General features: G+C 57.3%; 1 protein-coding gene across 5 annotated transcripts in view; it reads right to left on the bottom strand.

Moving 5' to 3' along the window:
• Positions 1-14,064, bottom strand: part of RALGPS1 (Ral GEF with PH domain and SH3 binding motif 1) — a 229,697-nt gene extending 215,633 nt beyond the window's left edge. For 2 of the 5 annotated variants that reach the window (XM_045846479.1, XM_045846483.1), the window contains exon 1: positions 13,830-14,064. The gene's annotated coding sequence lies outside the window, so the exon portion shown is untranslated. Of the gene's footprint in view, positions 1-13,294; positions 13,345-13,785 lie in introns of those variants that run through there. The other 3 variants (XM_045846480.1, XM_045846484.1, XM_045846481.1) reach the window with 3 other exon arrangements.
• Between the last annotated feature and the right edge of the window lie 587 nt (positions 14,065-14,651).

Genomic DNA, 14,651 nt, shown 5'->3' with positions numbered 1-14,651 from the left:
GGGAGCAGTGACACCAACACCAGGGCTAATGCACTGGGCTCAGACTCAGGCTCCGGCTCAGCTCAGGCAGGACCCAGGTGGGCCCGCTCCAGAGGGGCTTCCACTACAATGGGGTGAGACTTGCTTTAACAATAATCCCTCCGTCCAGGCTTCCTAAAGACTGACCCCCAACACACCCACGCAGTGACCACCCCATCTGGCGATCAGCCCGGGGCCTTGCTTCCATTGCTCTCCCCATCTCATCCCTTGCTGCTGAATGCTGCCCACCCCCTGCTCAGAGACTCGGTCCTCCACAGTCTCTGGCTCTCTAACACGTCTCACTGGCTGTGCCAAGAACACGGGGTCCTGCCCTGGCCGGTGTGGCTCAGTGGATTGGGTGTCGTCCTGCAAACCGAGGGGTCACTGGTTCGAGTCCCAGTCAAGGCACATGCCTGGGTTGTGGGCCAGGTCCCTGTTGGGGGGTGTGAGAGGCATGTTTCTCTGACAGCCACTTCAGGCCATGAAGTAAGCTCGGGTGTCTGAACCATTCCCAAGCCGCCTCGAGACAGAAGGTCTCCGACCCCGTAGGCTCCGCGCCTCCCCCAAGCTGACTGCTCCGGACCCCTCGCACACGAGAGAGAGAGAGAGAGAGACCCCTACCTTACTTCCTTGTCATCCTGAGTTTCCTGCCACCGCACCCAGCCTGCAGGGTGGCCCCCTCTGAAGGATGGCGGTAAGGGTCACACGGGAACCTCTCTGTCTCACAACAGGTACCGATTTCTAGTTTCCCCCAACAAAGGATCTAGCACTGTTCTTACACACAGCAGGAAATGCAAACATTTGTTGAAATGAATAGGAATAGGGAAAAATGAAGGCCATTTCACTGCTTTTAAAAAAACTTTATTTTTTTAACAATTTATTTTTCCAGATGCTCATCACTTACTTTATCAGGTTTTATAGAATATCTCATTAAAGCTGCGTTACATTTTTACCAACATTTGGAGAAACAGTATTGTCACTATGACTACATTTAGACCTCCCTGGAGAGAGCCAGGAACTGAGTAGTCGTGACTGACTGATTTTCGTCCAGTCCATTCAAAACACAAGTTACTCCTCGGTAACGAGCTTCGTCACAGACATCAGACTTTGGAGTTAATCCACAGGCCCCACGTGAGCAATCTCTGGCGCCACCTCCCCCGGTGCCACCGAAATACTCAGGGAGATGGCGGAGGTGACGAAGATCCGAAGATCCGCCAGCACCCGAGACGGAGGCTAATGTGCTACGTTGTCCTCGCCACCTCCAGTTTCGACTCCAAACCTCCGGCCTCCTTCCTTCACGGCCAGTCAAACTCCCCCGCCCCTCTGCCTCCGCCGTCCCTGGGCCCGGCACGTCTTCCTTTCCCACCACGAAACGTGTCCTGCGTTTCATTTCCCCGTAGCCGCGCTTCCTCTCGGCCTTCCAGTCTTCGCACCAGCAGACCCGGTCTTCCCCCCACACGCTGGCGTTCCCACAGCAGAACGTCTGTTCCTGTCGGAGGTCTTCTGTACTTCCCACCTCTGCTGTCCTGGTGGGGGTCGGTCCAGGGAGGTACCTGCAAGGGTGCCCGGAAGGCGACGGCACCATCCTCGCCGTCAGCACCGTCACTCCCTGAACCGGGCCTCCGTGACACTTGGCTGAGCGCCGTGCCCACAGTGACAAGCAGAGTCCTTACAATGAACGATGCTCTAAGGCGGGTACTGAAACGAGCGAGAAAACTGGGGCCCAGAGAGGTCGGTCACTTCCCCAAGCTCCCACAGTCAGGGAGAGCACCATGCTGTCGCACGTCACACCCTCGTCCCGTCCCACCGAACTCCTCTGACCACCTGCCCGGAGACTCAGGCCTCCACAGCCTCTGGCTCTCCAACACGTCGTCCTGGGTATGCCGAGAATGCGGGGCCCCGGCCGCCTCTTCCCAGGCCAGGAGGGCAGTGAGTTCCTGGGCAGAGGCAGGGCTGGACCCGGCTAAGTCTGCACCCTGTTCTGAGCCACTCCCCTGCGCGCTGTCCCACGAGAGCCCGCCGGTGTTGCCCATTCGGCACTGGGACACATGCTCCGGTCCACACGCCCGCCCCCTCCCCTCCGCCCAGCCCCTGGGGCTTCTCCACTCCACAGACGTCTGTCCTCTTTCCTTTCCTTTCCCTTCCTGAGGAGCAAATGGCTTCTTCCTACCACAGCGGGGAGGGGGTGGCCCTGGTATTAAGGACTGCCACTTCCCTTGAGCCGTCCCCGATCCTTTCTTGCTGCTGCTCGTCGGTGGCTTTCAGCACCAGGGTCAGTGACAACACAGGCTCTGCCTTGGTCCCACACGCCCCCGAGTTGAGTTCAGGGTGACACGAAACCCATGCTGGACCTCGGACCAGCCCCCGTCGGCTTTCCCAGATCGAGGGCTCTTCGCTGGGCTCCGTGAGCGGACCTCAGCCGGGCGTTCAGACCCGCCAGGGGACCCCCACTGCTGCCGACCAGGGTCTCCCTTCTGCTGTCCGCCCTGGGTGGGTCTCCAGCTGTGAGGCCGCACCTGCGTGTTCGGGAAATTCCACAGAGGCTGTCCGCTGCTCCCCAAGCCCAGGATACCTAGGGGGCCAGGGATGCACCCCCCAGTCACAGGGCCCCCACGCTGCATGAGTCCAGGCTGAATGGCTGTATCATCTTCCCAGAACCACCCCCCCCCAACAGTTCTGAGAGCTGCCGTTCCTAGGATCGGGATATACACCCTTCCCACCAAGGCTGTAGGCCCATCCTGAACCCCAGAATGTTAAGTGAGGCCCCTGTTTTCCTTCTTCAGGAGCCAGGGATTCCAGTCCAACAGATCACCAGCAGAAAATGTGATGGACTGCTTGAGGTCCAAAGGGGCCTGAAGGGTTTTAGAGCAGGGGTGTCAAACTCATTGTCACCGGGGGCCACATCAGCCTTGCGGCTGCCTTCCAAGGGCCGGACGTAATTCCAGGACTATGTACATGGAACTGCTCCTTCACAGTTAAGCAAGAGCTCGGCGCTGCCGCCGGGTAGAAACAAGGTGCCGGGCCGAATAAAACGAGGTGGAGGGCCGGGTTCGGCGTGCCGGCCTTGTGTTCGCCACCCGTGGCTTGGCGCCTCCTCCCGAGTGTTTTACACACAGCAGCAGAGGTCACTGGAATGACCCCTCTCACGAGAGGCCGGCTGACACCAGTGGAAGTATGCGTGAGCGCCCCTGTGGGGCGCCAGAGCGCTCGGCCTCAGGGGGTGGGGGACAGAGGCCCCGCAAGGAGAGAGCTGGAGGGGACCCCCGCACACCGGGTTCCACACCATCATCTTCCTCTGTCCTCACCGACCCTCCTCTTCCTCCTTCTCTGGCTGTTCCACAGCGTTCCTCCCCTTTAGCCGGGGCTGCCCAGCAGCGCAGCCAGGGTTCAGTTCCCCCAAGTGACCCAGCATCCCTCCTACCACTCAAGGGGCCAGCTGTACAGGGGTGGCCCGAGTCCTCCTCGAGACCAGTGGGGGCAGCAGAACCACCCGTGAAAACTCTTCAACACAGCCATGGCCGGCCTCTCCACCCCAGGCACCCCAGAGGACTCTGACGCCCCAAAGGGCCAGGACCACCGCACTAGCCCCAGCCTCTCTCTGAAGCCCACACTGGCTGGCCAGCTGCCGAGAGCGTCCCCACAGGCACCCCAGACCCAGAGGAGCCTCCTCCCAGTCCCTTTTACGTTCCTTATCCCTGTGACCGGCCAGCGCCTCACCTCACGGAAGTCAGGCACGCCGACCCTGCCCTCCCTCCCATCCGCTACCTCTCCAAGGACAGGGGCCTCTGCCTCGGGTTCTCTCCAACCTGCCTGCTCCCCTCCCTCCCCTTGGCCGGGTTCAGGTGCAGCAGCCCCTCACCCATCTCCCAAACGCCGGTCTCCTCCCACACCGCCCGTCCTCCACCAGGAGTGTGACTGACGGTGCTCCTCTCCTCCTGCAACTCCAGGACGACTCCCCTCTCGCCACAGGACAGCACCCAACCCCCAAACACCCACTGCCTGCGTGTCCCTCTGCGTCTTGACCCCAGACCACCTGTCCAACCTCGTCCCCCTCCCCTCACCACGAGCCTCACGCGCCAGCAACACCGCACAGCTCGCCACGCCTGAGACACAACAGCGCGCTCTCGCTGCGGCATCTCTGCACAGTCCTTTCCCTCTGCCCCGCCCCCTTCGCCCGGGAAACTGGAAATCTGCCTTGAACATCCTGGGCTCCGGACTCGGTCCCACGAGCTTCTGTTTCCAGCACTTCCCACCCCTGACACAGCGCCATCATCATTTATTTACTCCCATCTGTCAGGTCCGTGGGCTCCTGAGAGCAAGGGGTCGAGCCAGTTACACGCCCGGTTGACGGCGACTTCACGAATGGAAACCGCTGACGAGATCAAGGTGTTCCTCCATCCCCTGGAGAAGCACAGGGGGCAGCCAATCTTTAAAGCAATAAAAACAAGCCCGACTGCTATCTTGGAAGCCTCGGCGAGTAGTGGTTCAACAACGATGCTCTGGCGACAGACGGGAGCTGAGAAAGAAGAGTCGGCAGCTGCGGAACCGCAGATTTCCAGCACAGGTCAGGCGATCAGCGGTGCCGCGACCACCGACCATGGGGTCGGGACGCGGTGACTGTCCCTCGTGCTCCGCGCCCCAGCCACCCCAGCTGGCTGTCACTCCTTTACTCACCAGACCTCTGCCCCAGCCGGGGCCACAGCAGATACGGGCGCCGCCTCTTCACCAGGTTAACCCCAACTCATCTCTCCTCTGGAAGGCTGTCTCCGACCCTCCTGGCCAGGTACGACCATCCTGTCCATGGTCTCTAAGCACCTTGTACTCCTCTTTTGTAGCCATCGTCATCAGACCTGTAACCGATTCTTCATATCTTGTTGTTATTTTATACTTTAACTTTGCCACTAGACTGTAGGCTGAAAAAGAGCAAGGGCCAGACTCATCTTCCTCCTCTGCCGGGGCCCCGCGGTCAGTGAGCACTGGGCGGGTGGGTGGAGAGGCCGACGGGCGGGTGGGCCGGCAGGCGGGTAGGTGTGGAAGGCAGGAACGAGGAACAAGGCCGCCTCTGCTTACTGGTACGACACTTCGATATCGTCAGCTCTCTTTACTCCGACTCAGCCCTCGAGAAGCAATCCCAGACTTTAGAGCTGTGGCTCCCCCGCTGAAGAGAGGATGCGCTCGCACGGGGGCCACTCCCGTTTGCTGGGACAGCAGGCGCCGGTGCAGACTGGCACACCCCACCCCGCGCTCTGGCTTCGCACTCGGCCGTCTCTCCATAACGTCGGGCTGCTCTCTCTGCTCCACGGGTAGACTGGCTGCCCTGATAAAAAACTGAGTTCCAAGAATCTCTCAGCCCTGACACGTGCTGCTAACGAACCACCAGAGGCACTGCCTCCCTTCGGCCAGCCGCCACCCCTGGACCCCGGAGCTGTGCGCCAGGTCAGGTCCGCCCCCTTCTTCCAGCGAGTCACCGTGCAGGCTGAGCACAGGCCCGGGAAGCGGCGCTCTTGTCGGAGGGAAATGCTTCTTCACAGACGTGGTCCATAAGCCACGTTCCGTGCGCTGCAGGTGGTCGCTGAGAAACCGCGACACCCCGTGGGGGTACTAGCTAACGTCAAATGGGCTCTGCTGGGCGGGGAATCGGGACGCCAAGTAGAACACCCTGGCAAAGTCCCCAGGCTCATCTGGGAGGCGGGGAGGGTGGACCCAGTGACCTCTAACCTTCGGGATGGACGAGCGCTGTATCTGATGAGCACAAAGTCCACAGCGGTGCTCTCTGCAACACAGCCCAGGAGCAGGTACGCCCAGAGAGGAGGTGGAGAAACAAGCTGACGGAAGCAACCAGCATCTTTTCAAAGCAGCAAGAGAAGGCTACATACCGACCAGCAAGTCACTTCCAGCCGTCAGAGTCTCCCAGCAAGGACGAATCCTAACCTTAGCTGCCGGCCAGTCGGCATCGCTGACCACGGTGCTTGAGCCACTCGCGAGAAAACCCAGGGTTTCTTGGGCTCCAGGGTGACCCTGAACCCCAAACCCATCCCTCCAAACTGAACTCGACTCCTCAGATTCAATGACCAGGAAATTAAACTAACTAAAACCACAAGAAATCATTACAAATACCTTTTCTCAATAAATCCCAGTCTCCCTGCCTCACCCGTGGCTCCCCCTCTGTGAGTCAGAAACCACACCTTCAGGCAGCCTGGGACCAGGGGCCTCAGCTTCTCCCGCAGCTACACCTGGGGTGGCGTGCTTGACCCCTCTGAGCTTCACCTCTCCTCCACCCTTCGAGCCTGCCCCCACCTGCCACGCAGAACCAACGTGAGGCTGAAAATCACACGTCAAGAGACTTCATAATGTGTTAGGATATTTTATAATGAAGGGACCTCAGAGCCAACAACCTCGTCTTATGGACTCAAACCAGTCCCTGGGCGCTCGCTTCACCTGTGCGCCCCACAAACACGTGTAGAGCACCGGCCGGGGCCGGGTGCTCTCCGCCTCGCACGGAGGAGCCGAGGGAGAGAAGGGTGGCCACAGCCCCCGATCGGCTGGGACGGCCTCACACCGCACCCGAGGAAACAGCCACGACCAGCAGGTACACCCTGCAGGCCGTGCTAACAATTTGGCCTTTTTTTTCTAAGAGAAATTAGAAAGCACAGAGGGTTTCTTTTGTTTGTTCACTTTGTTTCAGAGAGAAGGGAAGGGACGGAGGAAGACTGGAGGAGAAACTTCAGCAGGACAGAGAGGCATGGAGCGGCTGGCTGCCTGGCTGCCTTCGGCACGCGCCCTGACCTGGGACCGAGCTGGCAGCCCCGGCCCGGGCCCTGACCAGGGACCGAACCAGTGACCTTTCCGTCTGCGAGCCACACCGACTGGGGCCGCAGGAGCGTTCCAAACCGAGGGAACGACACACTCCGATCATCGGGGCTGGAGGGACAGACAGATGCAGACTCTCGCTCTGCAAAGGCCACCAGGGGGGTCCCAAGGACGCCGCTGTTGGTCACACAGTGTCATTACGTGCTAGGTGGGGGCTGGGAGAGCCGAGTGGGGAAACCACCTGTAAACACTAGTGGGCCGAGCGCTGGAACCCGGGAGCCTCGAGGGAAAAACAACAAGACGCAGCCACCGAAAGGACACCAAGTAAGAAATCTCTTAAAACAGTGAAATCCCCTAATTCCATGTCATAGACTTGATTGCCACAAAAAGAGACACAGCAAATTCTCCTGAATTTATTAACTTGTTGTTCATACATATTTAATTACTCAGAAATGCAGCAAAAGCAGATTTCCCTTGACCTAGTTATCAAGCTTATACAAGAGTGAGAATTATTGTATCCAATAAACATGAATTTAATTACATTCATTATTCTTTCTTTGGTCTCCAACGAGCTGATCTTCAGAGAAACCTTTGACTATTGAAGCAAAGCACTTCATTTTTCTTCTGAGTGCTCAAGTAACGGTCTTAAACTTAAAATGAAACCTCATAATAAAGATATTTAAACAATAAAGAGGGAGAGTACAATGTTGCATCAGTTCATATTAAAGACCCATCACCTGCCCTGCCTGGTGTGGCTCCTGGATTGAGTGCCGGCCTGGGCGGCGGGCCAGGTCCCCAGGAGGGGGCGTGTGAGAAGCAACCGATCAATGTTTGTCTCCCTCCCTTTCTCCCTCACTTCCTCCTCTCTCTAAAAAATATAAAAAAATAAAATCTTTTTAAAAATCAAAGTATTAAAGGCCCATTATTTATGTGGAATCACAAAAAAATAAAGAAGAGCTGGACACAGCAGCCTTCAGACCCTGAACCGGCCTGAGAGGGGGCCACCCTCAGGGTCACTCGGTCCTCTCCCTCCCCGGTGCCGTGGGCTTCCCCGGACATCCCACAAGCCCTCTGACGAAGGTTAAAAGGGAACGTCACGCTAGTTCACATTTACCAGGGGCTCGGGGTGTGCAAGCACGACGCCAGGTCCTGTCCACGGGAGCCCTTTGAAGCCTTGTGAGAACATGAGGAGGTAAGTACTGTCCCACTTCCTGCACCCTTGGGGACACAGAGGACAGTCACTCCCCTGAAGCCCCGGGGCTTGTGAGCGGGGGGTCAGGGCACGGACCCACATCGTCCCGACGGCAGAGTCTGTGCTTTCGGCGCGGCCCCACCTGCCTCTCCGATGCTCAGGAGATAAACCTCCTGCAAAGAACGCCATGGACTCGAAAGCTCTGCAGGAAAACCGGGGAAGGCTCTGTGGCTCAGGGTCTTCACCGTCTCTGCTCTTCCCCGGAAGGGCAGGTGAGACAAGGCTGACTCAGGCCCCCCCACAGGGAGAAGTCCCGGAGTTGCTGGGTGCAGGTGATCGTTTGTGATGGTGCTGGGAATCCCCTCTGAGAAGAGCTTGTGCAAAAGGGGGGTGGGGACACCTGTAGACAAACCCCCAGCCCCGGGTCAGCGGGGTCAGCCCCTGAGGAATGCTTCCCATGCTCCTTAAGGCCCTTTGTGACTTCAGTGCTGGCTTCCTGGGTACCTCAGCCATCGCCTTCACTTTCACCACCCAAATAGCACCACTACCCCTATACCTGGAACCCAGAGACAACAGTCAGTGTTCCCACAGCACAGAGGGTAACTAAAACGACAGTGAGCCCTCCGTAAGCACCAGCTTCCTGTCAGGCCCTGTGCTCAACACTCCGAGGCACTTTTTCACTGACTCTTCAGCAACAGCCCCCGGCTAGGTAACACCGCTGTCCCCATTTTTCATGTCAATAAACTGAGACCCAGCGGGGAGCACACTTGCCCGAGGTCACAGAGGCCATGGATGGAAGGGCTGGGATTTGAACCCAGGTCTGCCTAGCTCCAGAGTCTGCATCTGCTTGGCCACTTCACGTGAGGTCCTCCATCACAGCTAACTGCCTTCTGTGTGCGTGCGACTCCTCCACCTGCTTGACTGTCAGCTCCACGAGGACAGGGTGGAGGTCCTTCATCTCCGTATGCCTGGCATTCAGCAAAGGGTCTGGCCTAACGCAGGAGCCCAGCAAAGCTGCTGAATGAATGCCTGCATGAAGAAAGTGACACCTCGTCTCCAACAAAGTCGCCCCAGAAACGCCCCAGGACGACCCTCACTGAGGCCAACCCAGCCAACTACCCCCCGACCCCTGGTTGAAATCCACAGACGCCTTCTCCTCTCCCTTGGGCCTGCTCCCCCGCAACCCCACCCCAAGGGGAGGGTGAGCAGCCCGCCATACTTCTGAGGAATGGAGTGACGGGATTCGGCAAGCGAAGCAGTTCGGTTCTGAATGTGTCCTTTTTTCTGCTTCCCCATCTTATCCTGTAGCAAATATTCCTTTCTTCTTCCCATCCCTAAGACTTAGCGGGACAAGTAACACCAGCCAGACCCAGAGTCCACAGCTGGTATATGGCACAGCGCGTGCCTGTCTCAGAGCTGGCACCCACACACGTGGGGAATAAAGTAATAGAGGCCACAGTCTGGGTTTCTCCAACGGACCTGATGGCTTAGCGGTAGGAGGCTGCTCTATTTGGCGGCATGACTTGTCTGAGCAGAGGTCCAGCTCAACGCCCACCAAGAGCCCACCCTGGAGATGCAGCAACAATGCCAGTGGGGGGCTCCCAGTGCAGGCAGGAGACAAGCACCAGGTAACTCACGCAGCGACGTTCCCATCAAGGTGTGTGCACGATGAAGGTCAGGGAGCACGGGTGGGAGTGTCACTTGTGCCCGGAGGTGGGGACGGGAGCTTGCCCAGAGGGGGGGAGACTGGAGCTGAGAGGCCATTCCCCCATCACCCAGGGAGAGGTCATCGTTTCCTGCCCCCGTGGGCCCCACACTGTTCACCCCCCATCACCAGGCCCACCACCTTGTTCTGTCGTCGGTGACTTGTGTGCCTGTCTCCCTGCACAGGATGTGAGCATCTCGAGGGCAAGGACTTTGGGGATGCTCTGTGGCTCACCCTCAACTCTAAGTAAATACCTGCTGACACAGAATGAGAGTCAACTTTAGATTATTAATCACACGCCAGCTCCCTCTTCTCGAGGATCGACCACACCTGCCATTGCTGTGGGCGCTCTGCCTGCGCGGTCTCAGGTCCCCTGCACAAACCCCGACAGGCAGACCCCATTGTCATCATCCGCCCCGCAGAGCAGGAGGCCGAAGCACCGAAAGATGAGCAAACTGTCTGAAGTCACGCAGTGAGTGACAGAGCTGAACTCGGAAGCACACGAGAATGAACACTCAGTTGTCAGCTACTAGTGAAAACATCCCTTTTCCTTTCTCTGTGCTGTGCCTTGATTCCAAACACGTGGATTGCCCTTTAGTCCACTGTTCCCCGGGGTCAAAGCCCTTTCTCTCCTAGAGGAGCAGGAGGGCTGCCTCGTGTAATTCCTCTAAACAACGGCTGCTAACCACTGCTGAGTAAACATCGTGGGGGGTTTGCGGCGGGGATAGAAATTACACTCACAATATCAGTCAAAAACATTTATTAAAGAGGAACTCTGTGTACCAAATGGAACTTGTTCCAATGTTGGGGCAATTCCAAAATAGATCAAGTTAATAAATGAAGGAGCAAGAGTATGCATAGAATATTATTTGTGTAAGAATGCATAATACACAAGAAATGGTAGTAGTGCTTGCCTCCAGGGAGGAGGGATGGGAACTGGACCTCACCACAAGAAAGAGAAGTACTTTACCATTCGTTCCCCTTTGAACTGCTTGCTTTTTAAAAAATCTACGTGTGACATTTTTTAATTTTTAAAAAAATAAGACAAAAACATCATTTAAAGACACCTCTTATTGCCAGGCCTTCCCCAAATATTCACATACGTATGACTGCAAACATGAAAAGGTATGCATGTTTATGAACGTAAATCGGACGAACTTAATCTGGGGTGAAAGGGGACTGTTAAACCCCTTTTGGAGCCATGTCAAGGTTCACGAACTTCACTAACGTTGCAATAGTTTGTGTGCCAGGCAGGGCGCTAGACAGACGTTTTTGAAAGCAGAACTGAAGAACAGGTGATCAGCTTCCCCCTCCCTGTCCGTCAGAGAGCAGAGGGCAGGCAACCGGAACGCCAGAGCCAGGACCGCTCTCGCGCACGCGGCCTAACACCGTTCTCACGCGGCTAAGAGAACCAAGGCCCGGAGAGGGGACGGGATCTGACCAAAGTCACGGGAGGAGTGAAAGCCTCAGAGTCGCCAGCCCCGCTCTCCTTGTCCGCGACATGCGGTTCTGTGGCGCTGAAAGGCGAGGAGGCAGGGAGAGGCAGAAACAGATCCTAATATACAGGGTCCGGCACAAATAACGCCTCTTTTTTTTATTACAAAACAAAAGCAAGTGATTCTGTAGCACATCAACAGCACACTCAAGCACACCGCATGACATTTTAGGTGACGCGTTTGAATTAAAACTATAAATGATCACACCCGTATCATTACCCTGCCGACCGCACCCAAGCAGGCTTACTTCTACCGGACCCTGTATACTGAGTGCTTAACATATCGGGTCCTTTCACTTACTTTGTCTCATTTGTTCTTCATAATGAGCTCTCAAGGCAGACATACTCATCTTTGTTTTTAAAATAAGGAAACCAAAGCTGTGGGAAACTAAAAAACTAGTGCATGACACTTCAAATGCAGACCTGTCTTCCAAGCCAGAGATTTTTCCCTCCATACTGAACAGGGAAATTGAGTTAAAAAGGTGGACTGGGCTATGTCACAGAGAGCCTCGGATGCAATATTGTCCATTAATGAAGTTTCTCTCCCGACCCTGGATATTGTTACTGTAAGGATAAACGATCAAAAAGCCTATCCCCTCCCTATCCAACACAGGTTCTAGCCCTTGTCTGCCACCACGCCTGGGCTTTCCCTGTAACCCGCAGAGTGTGGGGGTCATCCAGAGGGCAGCAGTCTCCAACAGCCATGTGCACAGTTCCTACTGGGACGGAATGGGACAACACACACATGGTCTCACGCACCCTGTGGGTACCTGAGACACCATCCCCATGATGCCACTGGGCCACCGCCGCAAAACTGGTGTAGTGACAGAGGCCAGCACCAGGGTGGTTGGTCTCCAAAAGTCTCATACCTTCTAAAGTGAAGAAAAATGCAGACCAGAACAAGAGAAACCTTCTCCTGCTTCTCTCCTGTCTGTGCAACGCAGGAGGAACTGCAGTTCGGACCGGCCTACGGGGGAGTGAAGGCACCGCACGATAAAGGGCCATGCACGTAGGTATATGGGACCCTTTTCTCACCAGGAGGATGCCCCATCATCTTGCTTTCTCCTCTCTGCCCTGCAGGAACTTAATGAGGTTCTGGCATTCTCCTCTGTTTAGTGTGGTAAGTTCAGGGTTTGTACTTGAACCAGAAGGGGAATTCCATACGGCTCAATCCTAAGCCACATTTTCCAGGTCAGAGTCCTCACTGGGGTTGAGTTCTAAAGGTCAGCAAACAATTAAATGTTCCTCTGCTTTCCTTCTCCCCATGTTCCTTCCCACAGGGAAGGAGCCTCACAGGGAGGAGCAGTCACCATCAGAGACAGGAATGAGTCTTCTGGGGACTCCCTGCCACAAGCCTCATCCCAAACTCAAACAGAAAACGGTCTAGAAATCCCCACCTCTTAGTAATCTCCTCCTCTTTGCACCCCAGTTCCAGAATCCAACCTGCCCATCAATGCAGACAAGGGGGACTCCTAACTTCGCAAGGATGTGCTCAGTAGCACAGTTCCATCCTGTCCCCTCACACAAGGCAGTTAGCACCATGCTCTTTTGCAAAGGAGAGAAAGACTCTCCAAGGTAACACAGAGGCAGATACCTCTGAACCCTCATTCCTGCTCTTCCCCCTAACCAGGCTGCCATTTCGGGCTTTTGGAGACTGCTGCTGTTAGGATTTGCAGCAGTGTCTGTATGAGGAGCCAGCAAGCCAGGACCCTTCGAGTTTCACACCAGCTACTCTTCAAGCACACACGCTTCTCACCAGCTGATCATTGAATGAAAGCCAAGCAAGCACTCCCCAGCCTAGGCACGGCCCTTGCAACAGCAGCAGGAGAAGTCCCCGAGACGTGAAAAACGGTACGTCCTAGAGCCTGACACAGGGGAAGCCGCCAGCCTAGTAACCAGGACAGCTGAGACCTAAGTCTTACTCAGGAGAAGACAGGCAGACCTGGCCGGCCCTTCTGGCCCAGTGGCAACCCTGGAAGCCTCCAGAATCCTCAGAGAGCCCAAAATTCCTGCTTCCACCCAAGCCCCCTGGACAGCAGAGAGGGTAGCATTCCCTTCGCCCGCGCCCACTCACCTCTGCTCGCTCCTCACCTGGGGCCCGCTTCCGGACCTGCAACCACTCGGGCCCCACCCCCCGCTCCTGCAGGTCTACCTAGCCCCGCCCCTTGCACCTGTGGTTTCCTTAGACTCAAGCTCTCCAGCCGCTTTGGCCTCACCTAGCAAACCTGTGGTCCCACCTGGCCCCGCCCCCCGACCCTGCAGCCCTCGGCCCCACCCAACAGCCTCCGCCAGCCCCGCCCCCCGACCTGCGGCCTCACCCCCACCTCCACCCCCCACACCCCCCGCCCTCCGTACAAAGCCCCCCCCACCAAACCAGAGCAACGAAGGCCCCCGGTCCGACCCCCGCGCCCGTAAGCCCGGACGACCTAACCCCCCCAGGCCCGCCTCCCGCCCTGAGGCCCCTCCCCGGCCCAGCGGCCCCTCCAGGTCCCGCCTCCTGCACCTGCGGCTCCCTCCAGCCCGGCCCTCAGGGCCCCGCCCCGCCCCGCGGGCCGCTCTTCTCACCGCCCGCTCCCGCCGCTGACACCGCCGCAGTCCCGGCCGGTCACCTTGACGCGGGCCGCAGTGGCTGCCGCCGCCTCCTCATGGCCCTGGGACCGGCCCAGGCGGCAGCGGCGTCTTCGCTCGGAGGCCAGGGCCGGGCCGGGCCGGGCCGGGGCCGGGCCGGGCGCAGCTGGAGCGCAGGCCGACGCTGGAGCAGAGCCGGTGCCCAGCCGCAGTAGAAACCGTCCGCTCCTGGGCCTGAGCGGCGGGCGTCCCAGCCAATCGGCGCGCAGCTCTCCTCTAGCCTTCCCAATCGGCTGGTCGCAAAGGCGGAGACTCGCCAATCGGACGGCTGGGCGCGCCAGTGCGCAGCCGCTGCGGCCGCGGTCCTCTCCTGGCTCGGCCCCGCTGCTCCCGCCGGTGGACGCTGTCAGACTGCAAGGATGCTCCTCTGCCCGCACACCCGCTCAGCGCCCCGCCACGCCCATCCCCTTCCTAGAAATAGCATCGCATCTCGTTTCCCATGAATCCTTCCAGCTCTCGTGCAATTCCCCCTAAAATTTCTACCTAGGATTTACCGTTTTCAACAAGAAATGGTTTTGTGAGAGACATCACCTTAATGCCCATTCTTTACAACTGGGAGGTAGGCATGGAACACAGAACCTTAAGAAACCCCAAAGAGCCTTGAGTCCAAACCATTTATTTTACAGCTGGGCAAAATTAGGCCCCATGAGTGAAGGGTCTTGTCCAAGACCACACGGATACAAAGCTGGGAAATGAGCCTGTCTCTTGTCTTCCTGCTGCCAGATCCTTTACTCTCTGCCAAGTGCAATGAGGTAGATAGAGAGGTGAGGTTGCAGAGATAATAAGTTGCAAACAGTCGAAGC

This window comes from Phyllostomus hastatus, unplaced genomic scaffold (assembly GCF_019186645.2).
Source record: "Phyllostomus hastatus isolate PE091 unplaced genomic scaffold, TTU_PhHast_1.1 phas_contig_495, whole genome shotgun sequence".
NCBI classification, from domain to species: Eukaryota; Metazoa; Chordata; class Mammalia; order Chiroptera; family Phyllostomidae; genus Phyllostomus; species Phyllostomus hastatus.
Note: the sequence above shows the minus strand (reverse complement) of the source record. Positions and strands in the feature narration are given on the sequence as shown.